Below are 13,840 nucleotides of genomic sequence, written 5' to 3'. Positions count from 1 at the left end.
AATTATCAAATTAATACCATAAAAAGACATGATGCATAAGACCAAAAGGACTCAATTTGTGATCACAAAATTAGACTCAATTTGTGATCACAAAATTAGTTGCAACTATTAATAGTTGCAACTATTAATATTTGGGGAATTAGTCACTTTAGTCCTTGAATGGGGAACGATTCGTCAATTTAGTCCCTGAATGCAGATAATATGCAAAACAGTCCCTGCATGATCAATTTCAGGGACTAAAGTGACTAACGAAGTCTACATTCAGGGACTAAATTGACTAACGGAGTCTGCATTCAGGGACTAAATTGACTAACAAAGTCTACATTCAGGGACTATTTTGTAATTTATCTGCATTCAGGGACTAAATTGACGAATCGTTCCCCATTCAGGGACTAAAGTGACTAATTCCCCTTAATATTTATAAGAAAATTGTTTGTTTTTATATGTCTTAGAAATCGTGGTTGGGCCTAACACAACCCCACAAAACCTGCTTGTGAGGTGAGAATTGCCCCCACTTATAAACACATTGTCAGGCCATCACTTATCCGATGTGGGACTCTTAACAATATGGATATGGATTGTTTAGCTTCAACGTAACTAGTGTGAATATTATGATTAGGTTGGTTTTAATCTCTTAAGAGAGAGTGAGAAAGAGATCGGGTCATGTTAGATTTTATTCCTTCGATCATTTAGTAACTACAAACTATGAATACAGTATTGTTGATTGCTTGATTTTAAAATCTTTGAACAAAATAGTTAGATCAATGTCTTCGTCACTAACTGTTTTCAATGGAGATGTGCTCAAATGTCTTAGATGAGTATAATCATTGAAGGTTTATGAACGTCAAAGTAAACAACAATTATTATTAGTTTTTGTCCCAATCAATTGTTATGCGCTCTAATGTTCCTTTTTGTTTTGTTACTATGTAACACCACCAAAAAAAAGTTTATGTCTAAACTGAATCAATAATTGATCGGTTAAAATAAGTTAGGTCTAAAAATTAGGTTTAATAATCCTTTCATTCAAAATAAAAATAAAATCCTTGATGACCTAAAATCGATTTATAGACAAAGTTATGGTTAATAATCATTGAACAAATAAAAAACATTAAAAACAATATTTATCGAATAAAATAACAAAGTAATTAAATCCATACAATCATTTAGGCTTTGTTTGGAAGAGAAAAGAAAGTAGTAGGAAAGATAGTAAGAGGAAAGATTGTTGAAAGAATGAAAGTGAGTAGAAAGTGAGTGGAAAGTTAGATGATTGTTTTGGTTGTTTGGTATGAGTGAAAGTGACTAGATTATGTGAGGAAAGAAAGATGTATATTTCATAAAAGACATAACTATCCTTATGTATGTATATATTTGTAGAATAAATATTAATTTGATTATTATTTTATTTTTGTAATTAATTAATTTTTATTAAAAGTTGCCACTGCACCAGTAATATATTTAAAAAAATGTTTATGAAGTAATAATATAAAAAATCAAAAAACAAGTGACGCTATAACCCAAAAGCCTAAATTAAAATGAAAAATGATAGGTAAAATGTAAATGTGGAAAATGAAGGATTTCAGGACATTAACACTTTTCACCAATCTTTCTTCGCATCAGGGACGGAAAGCTTTCAACATATGGGCCCCACGAAAACAGTACCTTTCTTTCCTCTCTAATAGTGAACCAAACCATGGAAAGCACAAATTGCAGAAAACTTTCCATGGTATTGCTATCCATCCTCCTTCAATCTTTAGAACCAAACAACCTCTTAAAGTTACATGAACAAATAATTATAATGAAGTTCGCCTTTCATGACCTAACCTATAGAACATGAGAAAAGGATCACCGGTTGAATCACCATGATGTACTCTCTCTTTCTTCCTTTTAATTTGTAATATTGACTTTTAGTAGATTTTGCATTTAATTGGAGATGAGCCTAAAAATGAATATGTTGACCTTGCGGAATTTTTTCAATTTTTTTTAATCAAATATAAAAAAATGCAAACTAAATTATAAAAATGTACGGTGACAATCTTAATTTTTATGTTAAAAAATGAATTGACCGGGTTAGATTGGGTCGTACATCAACCTTTAAATCTTTAATAATGAGTATAACATTAGATTTTATATACTTTCAACACCAAAAAAGTTAATTTTCATAAAAAAAAATGAAATTTACTTTGGAGAAATAAACCAAACATTATTTTTCTAATAATTTAGTTATCCAAAAAGTATACTTTGTTATGAAAATAAGTAAATAGTTATAGCAATAGAGAGAAGGAGAAGAAGAGAGAATAGAGAGAAGTATTCTCATATATTGATATCATCCTGAATGTTACAAATGAGCTCTATTTATAGGGGAATAAAGTAGCCTATGAACTAAGCCCAATAACCTAGTAGTATGGCTCATTAACCCATTTGCTATTTGGACATCCACTATTAATATTTATAACACTCCCCCTTGGATGTCCATTGAGGATATGCCTCATTAAAACCTTACTAGAGAAAAACCCAGTGGGAAAAATATATCTAGTGAAGGAAAAAGAGTACAATATCCCTTTTGTGTGTGATAATTTGCCTCGTTAAAAACCTTACCAGGAAAACCCAATGGGATAAAACCATGGTTAAGGAAAAAAGAGTGCAGAACACATTTATATCTCCCCCTCATAAAGACAACTGTATATGAGACGAAGAAAGTCAAATAATCTTTTATACTACTTAAAATCTTCACTTGAAAATGATTCTATAAAATGATATCTTCATGCTCTTCTCCAAATTAGCTGCTTGAGGAGTTTCTTCATATTGATTTGTTGCAAGAGCCCCTTTAAGAAATCCACAAGTTTCTTGTATTCGTAAAATCTTCATCCTTAATAAAAGAGTATTCTTCACTTTCTTGATTATGTTGTTTCTTTAAGATACAAAACATATGCTTGACTTTGTTCCGATATCTGTATTTACAAATATTGACAAAAACAAAATACCACAATACATATAATTAACAAAATACATTAATATCCTCGTTAAGATATGGTGCTTCATGTAACACCCTATTTCTAATAAGCGGTAAAACGCGCGAATATACAACCATATTCTAGAAATAGATGCTACGTCTTCAAATAAACCACAATACATACATGCATAAAGATCATGTCACATCACATAGCAGCGGAACATATACATATAATCCATAAACATATCTGGATCTTCAATAAAATACAAATGTATTCTCCAAACTCCAAATAACAAAATAGCTCAACAATTCCAAAATATAAAGTCAAATAACAACATGCAAAGACTATCCTAGATCAGAGCCCTAATCTAGACACTTGCATGAAAAAGAGGACTCCACTCCTCGGCATCAACAAGCAACACTAAGCATCCTGCACTCCATCTACCCGTCCATACAGAAAGGTAGGTGGTAAACCACTGAGGGTTAGCATTACATCATCATAATCCATATAAGATTAATAAGAACTTTGAAAATGAAAGATATAATCAAGGATAAAGAATGACAATTCATACATAGTTCCACAATATTCGCAACATGTAATAATCAAAGATCGTTCAATATCATCATATCAAGTTCATATCCACAAGTGTATCTTACACATATCACAACCTCACCTTGTCAGTCAACAATTAACAATTCAATCCGCAAGTACAATTAGCAATAATCAACCATCAAACACATCTCAATGCAATTTAATCCACCAACAGTCTATGCAATGTCTCTAGACTCATCTAGATGCATGTGGTACCAAAACACCTCAAGGTCGTCACCTTTGATGCAACAAAAACATCGTAATCACCTCCATTGGATATAAATCCACCACCATCAGTCATGTATGCATGAACATATGACCCAACTACAATGCATATGTTCACACAACAATAATCACCTCACCATCACCAATACTTGTATATATGCAATCATTAACAATTCCTCACCACATATCATATATACAATTACCAACAACATCCAAAAATCACACAACATGAAGTTGTCACATAAACACACCACTAATCATCCTCACATAACATATAATAACTCTCCATAAAGGATTCACAATCAACTGATTCACAAAAGTCATCTTTAGTTAAGTTCGTCTTTCCAAGTCATAAATTAAAATTAATCCAACATTTAATTCAAAACCAAGTAAACCAGCTCGATAGCCCATGTCTTGTATTCTCACAGTCCACATGTGTGTGCAGTAGAGGATACGTAAGCATTTCATCGGCCAAATCCGACGAATTCATAAAAATCACAAAGTTCGTCTCCATTATCATTTTTCAAAGAATTTCCCAAAAATGAGTAAGTTCACCTCAACACAGCTTAACCATCACTGTTGCACTCTTAAAAATCAAGTTTTCAAAGATTAAAAACATTCCACAAGGATTGGGTCGACTTGGAACGAGTTACGCGGGATTTTTCAATAAAACGTTTCAAGAGTAGTTTCCCCATAACTTGCAAACCAAAAATCGTATTCAAGTCAAACCAACGCCCTTAGAAAGATAAAAATATTCTCTACAATATTCATGTTTATACCAAAAACCAGTTCGCGACTGAAACGAGGGAAAAGGCGCAAGAATGCAAAACAGGGGTTTGCTGTCCTGTGCAACTCGCAACTGCGAGTGACTTTACTCGCAACTGCGAGTAGCTTCCAGGAAGCCACTCCTGCTAGAATTCAACTCGCAACTGCGAGTACGGTTGCGAGTTATGACAGTAGTTTCGGGAAAGAGAGCCATTTTCACCCCAAAACCCCAATTTTGACTCTCCAATGCCCAATTTTGATCCCAAAGTTTGTCTAAACATTTCTAAACATGAAAAGACACTCAATTCCATATAAAATTTGCCCCAAAACATTCTCTAAACAAAAATCATCATTTGACCCATTTTTCATCAAATATCCAAAAACAACACAAAGTCATATCAAACTCTCCAATTATGATTACCCAATGTTTTAATCATCAACAACAACATATATCAGCAACAACAGTAGCTATATCTCATGAATTTACCAACAATTCATCACAACAACATCTCATATCACCATTTTTGGGCAAAAATGCAAAGTATACATATAACCACCACTTAAGCATGTAATTTCATCACTAACAACTCAATTATCATTCAAATTACATACTCAAACATTGCATCAAAACATGAACACGAATTTGAAAACAAATAGGTTCAATTCAACAATTTTACAAAAATGGGTAAAGAGAAAAAGATTTGAATTATGGTTGAAACCTAACCCTCTTACCTCTAACACCAAGATTCTTTAACCCAAGCCTCAATTTTGCTCCTAGATGTTGAATCCCCTCTTTGCCTTCTAACCCTTGTTGTTGTTGTTGCCTCTAGTCTCTATCTCTTCCCTTTCCAAATGAAATGAAATGAATAATGTTTGTAAAACCTAGTTTCACCCACAACTAGAGTTTATATACTAGCTCTACTCAATTGGGCTTATCTCTTAAACCTTAATGGGTCTAACCCATTTCTAATTCAACCTCAAAAATGTTACTACTCACTTACCGGTAAAATATAACACTAACGGCCACTCAACGGTAATTAAAATAATTACTACACCCTCTCTACTAACTAGGTAAAATAATAACTTCCACTAAACACTAAAAAAAATAACTTTCTGCAAAATTACAAAATTGCCACTGCCCTCAAAATGACCAAAATGCCCCTAAGTCCAAAATGACTAAAATACCCTTCTAACACCGAATTCTACGATTCCCAACCAAAAATACACACAGAGGTAAATAATCACATAAGAGCACACATAACACACATAAATAAATAATAAAATAAAACTAGCGAAAATCGGGCTGTTACACTTCAGGACCAATTCAAGTTCTTTATCATTTTCTTGAGGACATGATCTATACTAACATCAAGTGACATCACAATCATTCTAGTATACAATCAACTAGATTTGTCCATATCCAATACAAGTGCTATATAAGTTTCTTGATGCACAAAATCTCATAATAAATATGCCAATCCAAACAAACTTTGCGCATGCAATATATTTAATTTCAAATGTTTCTATCATCGATAGATGTTAGAATCTCTTCAGGAGTTGAATAATATTTATACCATCATCATTAAAATGGTTGTAACAAATTAATTTTCAAATATTTAGGATGGACATATGATGTCATTTCTTCAATGCCTCATGAAAATTAGCTCCTTCATGGAGTTTCATATAATCATCAATTTCAAGTGAGCCATACAAGTACATTGTAACATATCTTTCATAAAAATTGAGCCTTTAATGTGCTACTAAACTTAACCAAACAATAAAAGTTCTTGAATTCACTTCAGGTGATTATGTCAAACTCTATATGTATGTATTTTATCAATATAATTTTCTTTCGCGCGAAAAATCATATATATCTAATTAATTTCACATCTTCAAGTGTGCGGACTACAAGTCCAAAAAGTTCAGCTTTAAAAAGCGAGTTTGATTTCACTAGAATTGTCTCTTTCCATATACATATATTTCCTTTTTCTATAATCTTTTATAAATTTTAATTCATGATCCTCATTATCACTAATCACATGTAGCGCTATATTATACGCAAAAACATCATCAACGCTGACTTTCATTTTGGTTCCATCTCCTTTCATTCATGACATAATTTATCGAGATCACTTTCTTTTCATAAATTTCAGGTACCTGATCAGTCCTTTTGGAACTTAAAATTCAATTTTGTCAAACAACTCTTTTAGAGTTTTCACATCCTCATTTGGGTTATCTTTCTTTTTAGCTCCTTTTCTTGTTCGAGGACTTTTATATTTGGAACCGATTGGTCTACCACGCTTCATGCATGGTTGATGCTCATTTGCAATATTATATTATCCGATTGGTCTATTTTGCTTGGAGCATTAGCAGCTGCTATTTTAATTTCTTAACTTTGCAAATGAGTTACATCTTGAGGATTAAGAAGAGACAATAATATTTCTTTTCAAATATTTTATTTGAACTTCAGGTTCACATTTTTCAGTTGCATATTCTCTCCCCCTAATATTGGGAAAACTAATTCATCAATTAATAATCAGCCTACTGGGCTGTAAACAAGTTGGCTCAATATAATTTATAATAGATGAAGATTCATATCAATACATTTTCCCAATATTCTTTCAAGATCTATCTAAGTGCATTATATTGGAGCAATTGTGCTATACACAACACATCCAAAAATTTACTTAGATGAGAAATTAATAAGTTGTTGACCTAAAATAAATTATAAATTAAGGGGAGGGCTTACATGTAGCAACTTGTTGGCTTGATGCAAACAATATCTTAACATACAAGAATACATTTTCCCAAAGTAGAATTTAGAAGTTATGCTCTCATAAGTATCATTCATACAATTAACTTTAGACGTCTAAAGAATGGATCTTCAAGTCCATTTTTACGAGCATATGCTAGCAGTTATTCAATATCAATTTCAATTGACAAATGAAACTTATCAAATGCTTTCTGAAGAGTTCAGAAAATAAACTCTTTGTCAGATTTGTTGACAGGATAATCTCACTAACTTCAGGTTTGTGGGTTGACAATAACCATACATGTCATTTAGTTGATCCACACTTTCGGTGTATTGATTCACAAATACCACCTCATACGCATTTATATATATTGAGAGACCAAAATCCTCAATTCTACTTCTTTGAAAGAAAAAAATTAAGACAAAAAAAAATTATTTGATTGAAGAATCTTCTGGCTCTTCAACACAAATCCATCAAAATTCAAGTATTTTCGCATCATAATTAATCCGGGATAACCCAACCGGTCTTGCCAACGACAAACTTAATATAATATGTAAACTTCTGGTTTACAATAATACGTGCTTTCGTTGCACTAATATAAGTGTAGTACAAATCAGAAAAAAAATTATAACTTTTCACAACACTTATTTTCTCTAGAGTATATAATTTTTTTCTTTCTCAGTATGATATCCATTTAGATTGATATCTTAAAATTCAATAAAATTTTATAAGAATGCAATCTTAATCTGTAACTTTGTTCCTCCATATAACAATACAATAGCTCTTCAGGAGCATTGCTTCATTAATTCTGCAGTTCTTCGGGAACTATATCATAAATGATCAAGATAAATCATTATTTGAACAATCCTTCACGAGTTGTTTAATACACTCAAGAATGAGCATTTAAAACTTGATTCATAAACTTCCGGTTTACAATAGCATGTATTCCATTTGTTCATATCCATTTGAAACAATAATGAACAAAAAAATTATTATATCCAAGTGAAGCTATATAATAAATATTCTAAAGTCTTGATTTATCTTTTCATTATCATAGTTAGGAGATAGACACAAAATTTCTCCAACAAATAAGACTTTATAAATCATATACATTTCTCATGTGAGTAATTAGGCAACACAAGTTATCAATGAGATATATTTTTAAAGTTTGTCACATCTCCAAATAAATGTATTTCATAAGAAAATATGCATATCTCCCATGTAATGTTTACGAGATAAAAATCTTCTGCAATAAAAAATAAAATCATAATCAAATATATTAATTTGTTCATAGAATAAGAGAGCAATTTTGCAAGATTCTAAAAGAAAAACAAAGTATAAAAATATTACCTCGTAAAATAAATTTTTTGATCAAATAATAAAATAAAATAAATTTTTGATCAAATACTAATTTTCCAACTCATCTAAAATGATACTAGTGGAACTTTATCACTTTGAATAATTCACTTATGGGAATGACGTTCAATTTATGATGTGACCTTTCACTATTTTAATCAATAACCACTCTTTTTTAAATTATAAATTTAACTAATATTTCAAAAATATTATTGAAGATGTTTTCTCAATTTTACTAACTAAAGAGCATATTCAAGTGGTATAAAAATACACTTATTGTCTCATCATTTTTCGTTTCTCTTCAGATCAATACGAAAATCAAATAAGTCTCGTAAATATCTATCATGGTAAATATGTAGTTCTACAGGAACTCAACATCAAATCTTCATAACTTCTTTTCTTCGGTTAATACAATGATCAAATAGATCGTATATATGTCTATCGTGGTTTAAATGTTTAGTTCTTCAGGAATTCAACAACAAACCTTCATAAACCAGACCAATAAAAATCACACATTTGTAATCATACAAGGATCTTTGATGTCAAATTAATAGTTCTTCAGGAATTGTACCATAAATCTAAATGATATTCGAGAAAGTTTTAGTGTCATCCTGAAAGGATGTTTGATTATTGAGATGGTTAGTTCTTCAAGAACTATATTATAAATCTGCCTATACAATGTTGAAGAAAAATTCATTTTTTTTTAGCGATCCTTTCTTTTGCAACTTACATCCTTATCTTAATACTATGATGATTCAATCATGAATCTCTAAGTTTGCTAAAACTTTTAAATAGAATTAAATAATTTTTTTCTGACCAAGAAATAAAATATAGAAAATAATATTTTTGATCCAAACTTAAGGACAGCAAAAAGTATAACCACAATATCAAATTAGCAAATAAATGATAAGTCATATAATTTAGATCCTTACTTTTAGGAAGAGAAATCGGATCCTTATTGTTACGTTCGGAAACAAAATTAAACCAAAAGATTTGTTTCAACAAAAGTACTTAAAGAAAAATAAATTGAACTTAAATTAAGTAAGAACGATTTATCATTGAGTGTCTTTCTTGCTCTTACATCTAGCAAAGGTTGGACGCCGTTTTATTTCCTAGTTGATATGCCTAGAATTTCATGGCTAAATATTATGTTTTTGTTACTTATACTAGATTTTTAAGCACATCGAAAACCAACGTTTTTGGATCCAAAACTAAAAGAAATCATGTGGAAACAATTGAATGAATTCAGGTATACACAACACCAGACTTATATCAATACACAATGGAAAACATACTTATGAATTTGAATTAATTAAAAATATAATAATCCAGACAGCACAAAAGTCCACTACTGCTTCAGGCATATATCGTAATTGATCCCAATTCATTGAACATATAGAATCAACATAAATCAATTATTTTTGTAATCCTTCGGGGACGCATCAATAATGTATTGAATTCTTTTTAGTTCTTCAAGAATTATATACTAAATCTAATCTTGATTAAAAAAATTAATAAATTTAATCAATTCATTTGTGCAATCCTTCAAGGATGCATCATTATTGAATTCATCTAGAATTCATTAGAAAAAAAATTGGGGTTTTAAGCAAGGGATACACTGCTGTTGAATTCTTCAGAGTTCATTAGAAAATTTTATTTATGCAATCCAACGGAGATGCATTAATGTTGAATTCTTCAAGAAATCATTCAAAATTGAGTTTTTTCAAGAAATCCTTCAGGGATGCGTTCCTTCCTTTTTTTAATATAACATATTTCTTATCAATCTCTTATGGATGCATTAGTGTTGAATTCTTCAGGAATTCATTAACAAAATTTTGACCGTGCAATCCTCCAGAGATGCATTAGTACTAGTATTGAATTCTTCATGAATTCATTAAGAAAACTTTTGTTTGTGTAATCCTTAATTTTTGTTTGTGCAAATTTGAGTTTCTTTATTTCTTTTTTAAGGAGTCCTTCAGGGATGCATGAAAGTTGAATTAAAATAAATAAACACTATATAATTTGCATAACAAACAATTATGTGTATCTATAAGGCACTGATTCCATTTGGTGGAATAGTAACAGTAGCCTATAATCATCGATACAAAATTAAAACATTTATATATTATAATAGATTAAGGAGGGTCACCTGCCTTCATAACAAATTATTATTACCGATTCAAAAACACAAACCAATATCATATATGAATTCATTTAATAATATTATTATTATTTTTAAAGAACCGTATATGAATTCATAGGAACAATTAAACAGGCCCATAGATACATGAATATCAAAATCGAATACCAAAAGAAAACAAAGAAACCATTTTTTCATGATTCTATGCAATCACGTAAAATAGCAACAAAAAAAAAACTATAATTAGACCGTGCTGATAACGTCTTACGAAAATAAGTAAATAGTTATAGCAATAGAGAGAAGGAGAAGAAGAGAGAATAGGGAGAAGTATTCTCATATATTGACATCAAATGTTACAAATGAGCTCTATTTATAGGGGAATAAAGTAGCTTATGAACTAAGCCCAATAACCTAGTAGTATGGTCCATTAACCCATTTGCTATTTGAACATCCACTATTAATATTTATAACATACTTATCATTTTTAGAGTTAAACACTCCTCCCCTTTATTTTAAAATATACATTTGTATCCCCTCTTATTCAAAACATATTAGAAAACTAGATTTTTGACCTGTGCTCCGCTCGGGTTTATTGTAAAGGGATTGACATGCGAATAATAAAATGCAATATATAATAGGTAACGGTGAAAAAATAACACGTGATAATCCATAGTAGACAAAATAAAACACTTCATAAAATGTATGAAATCTAAAAATATTATAAAAGAAAAATTGGTAATCCTATCAATAATTCGGGTATATATAACCAAGTTTACATAGAAATTAGGGTAGCCGGAAAAAAAGTATAAAATAGAAGGCATCAAACGTGATCATTGATATGCTCATAGTTTCTAGAACAAACGTGCAACATCAAATAAGTGTAGAAAATATTTTCTTCAAAAAAAAAAGGCAAGTGGATAGGAAGGAAATTGGTGCGATGCATTTTTTTAGATGGAATTTGTTAGGTTAAATAATTGCAAACCTAATAAAGCAAATGAGCGGGAAAAAATTAGGTTAAATTGCTGCAGACGTAACAAAATTAATAAATAAGGATAAGTGTAGAAAATATTTTCTTCAAAAAAAAAAAGGCTAGAGGATAGGAATGAAATTGGTGCGATGCATTTTTTTTTAGATGGAATTTGTTAGGTTAAATAATTGCAAACCTAATAAAGCAAATGAGCGGGAAAAAATTAGGTTAAATTGCTGCAGACGTAACAAAATTAATAAATAAGGATATTCAAATCTTTAATTACATTATCATCTCCTCTAATGTTAAAATCTACACTTTACACCCTTATTATTATTTTTTTATTTCTAACAATCCAGCAAAAAAAAAAAATCTAACACACTTCAAATAGAAATAGTATTGCATGTCAACTTTTCCTCCTCTGAGAAAACGCTCTCTCTCTCTAAAAAAACGATCTCTTTGACCTCTCACTAGAAACTAACCAAACCATCTTCCCTTTTTTCCAAATCATCTATCATGAAGATGTAGATGGTGGTGGTGGTGGTGTGACGGTGGATCTTCCATCCACACCGCCTCTTTTCTCTGTTTTTTCGGCGGTTTTTTGTTGGAAAAATGGGTTTCTCAGCTTCATCTGGTCGTGATTTCGCTCTTGGGGTTCTGGGGTTATGGTGATTCTTCTCAGATCCAGTGTTTTTCCGTTCTTCTCGCAGGTCTGTGGGTTAGGTCGTCGTCGGTTGTTCTGCCTTCCTCGATGATGGTACGAATCGTCGTTGCTTTGCCTGTGAGCTGTTACGGTTATGGTCTTGCTGTGTTTTTTGTTGTTTCACCGGCTATGTGTTCGTGGTTGTGCTTGTGTTCGTGGTTGTGTTGTGTTGTGTTGCCGGTTTTTCGTTTTTGTGTTGTTCTATTGGTTTTTGTTTTGTTTCCAGGAAGAGGAAGTTAATGGAGGTTTGATCCGGATCTTGGATGTTGTGAATCTCAAATCTGGTTTTTCTAGATTTAAGATCCGATTTCAATAAGTTTTGATTCATCTGTGCGGTCTTGATTCGACAGATGTTGCTCGAAAGAGTTTGGTGCGTAGTCGCTCCATGTTTGTGGTAGCAGTCTTTGATCGTACCATCAGAATTTTTTCATCTGCCACTGTTGTGTCGTAGGTGGACTGAGTTTCGTCGTTTGTTCATTAATTGGACTTCGATTGGATTGATTTGGCCCGAAATGGCGCTTTGGCTTGTTGATGTTTTTAGGGAGCTGTTGGACCTTAAATTGTTTCTGTGTTGGCAGACAATTCATACGCCTGCCTTGATACTCTAAACACTCACTCTGCATCTTTTTTTGCAGTTCGATTTCGTATCCACATGTGGTTTCGTTGGATTGTCCGTAGTAGTGTTGTTTAGAGTTATTTTCTTTACCATTTGTGTATTGATTTGATGTATCACCCGTTAGGGTTTGAGTCAGTGGTTATATGGGTCAGGTTCATGCCCCCCAGTCTTGTACTTCCTTGTTCTTTTATTTAATTTATATTTTGCTTTAAAAAATAGTATTGCATGTCGGTTTAGTATAATCAAAGTTTGAATGCATATTTTTTTGCTGTTTTTTATTCACAATTTCATTAACATTTAATTTTAAATCCTATTATATAAATATGAAACAACAAAAAATAAAATTAAAATATGTGAAAAATTACTAAAGTCAATAAAGTATGCTCGTTTAAAATTGAATTTAATACTCTAAATTAAAAATTAATAACAAAATATTTAAATTTAATTATCATTGACATTTAAATAAGAAATAAATGTCCTCGTGAGGTTAGCTTAGTTGGTATGGACAATGCATAAAATATGCAAGTTTCGTGGTTCGAACCCCGGCCACCACCAAAAAAAATAAAAAATAAATGAATTTATTTTTCTTAAACGATGGTTCGAAATTAGTATATATCATAAAAATATTTATTTATGTTAAAACAGATTTAAGTGTAGTGCATATTTTTCTCTCAAAAAAAAAGTGTAGTGCATATTTAATTATTAAGGAAGAGAGTTATAATTCAAGCATCTCGTAAGGGAGATGAGTATAGATTTTACTTTTCAAGAAAGGG

This window comes from Medicago sativa, chromosome 8 (assembly GCF_051527215.1).
Source record: "Medicago sativa cultivar Bolivia chromosome 8, Bolivia_mono, whole genome shotgun sequence".
Taxonomy (NCBI): Eukaryota; Viridiplantae; Streptophyta; class Magnoliopsida; order Fabales; family Fabaceae; genus Medicago; species Medicago sativa.
Note: the sequence above shows the minus strand (reverse complement) of the source record.